This window comes from Mus pahari, chromosome X, assembly GCF_900095145.1.
Source record: "Mus pahari chromosome X, PAHARI_EIJ_v1.1, whole genome shotgun sequence".
Classification (NCBI taxonomy): domain Eukaryota; kingdom Metazoa; phylum Chordata; class Mammalia; order Rodentia; family Muridae; genus Mus; species Mus pahari.
In genome coordinates this window covers 13,651,529-13,652,628 of record NC_034613.1, presented here as the reverse complement: position 1 = coordinate 13,652,628, position 1,100 = coordinate 13,651,529, and positions in this window count along the sequence as shown.

Genomic DNA, 1,100 nt, shown 5'->3' with positions numbered 1-1,100 from the left:
CAGACACTTCCTCTGTAGATGACCTCACTAGTTCTATGGATTGTAGCTTCCTTATCATTTACTTAACAGGTAATGTCCACATATAAGTGATGGTGAGGGAGGAAGTAGCCTTCTGTGGGCAGTAAGGGAAAAGGGTTTCCAGTAAAACCTACAAGCTACTCACATGTAACAGTAGCAATGAATGTACATTCATCTTTCTGGGTCTGAGTTACCTCAATCAAGTTCCATCCACTTGCCTGTATAAAGGTACCATATTTTCTTTATCTATTCTTCTGTTGAGGATGGAACATCTTTTGGGTATATTTCCAAGAGTGGTATATCTGGATCTTGAGGTAGATCCATACCCAACCTTCTTGAGTAACTGCTATATTGATTTCAATAGTGACTGTACAAATTTGCAATCCCACCAGCAATGGATGAGTGTTCCCCTTGCTCTACATCCTCACCAGCATGAACTCTCATTTGTTTGATTGATCTTAGCCAGTTTAAAAGATGTAAGAATCTCAAAGTAGCCTTTTTTTTTCATGAACCATTCATTTTATTGTTTTGTATTAAGATACAGAGCTTTGACCATGCAGACTTCCTCAAGGACCTACCACAGACAGCTTTTAGCAGGTTATCAGGTGACCATGGAAACCAAACAAGGGAAGCGACATGTGGTGCCTTTATTTTTCATACATGAAACCCGGTGTCTGTTCTCACCGGCCAACTAGGGTACTCTTCCCTACCCCTTCCCTCACTCTGAGTTCTGCCAGTTGTCACATCCTATGGCTTTATAATCTACCCCCTTAGCCCAGGAATTTCTCTGCTCATTCACTTCCTGCCTTGATGAAGAACACACTTGGTCTATGAATGGCAAGAGAGCACACGACCACCCAGCTATGCCTCCCAGCCCCCTGGCTAGTCTATACCAGTATCATTATAGTTAAGATACTAATAATCAGTTCAGTGGACCAATTTAAACAGGACATAATTACTTCCATGTACCAACTTCAAGACAAAACGGTCCTGCTCAGACCCCTCCCAACCTCACTGTTCTGTCTCCTCCCCCTCCCATTCTCCCTCCCCTTCCTCCTCCCCTCCTCCTTCTCCCCCCCCCC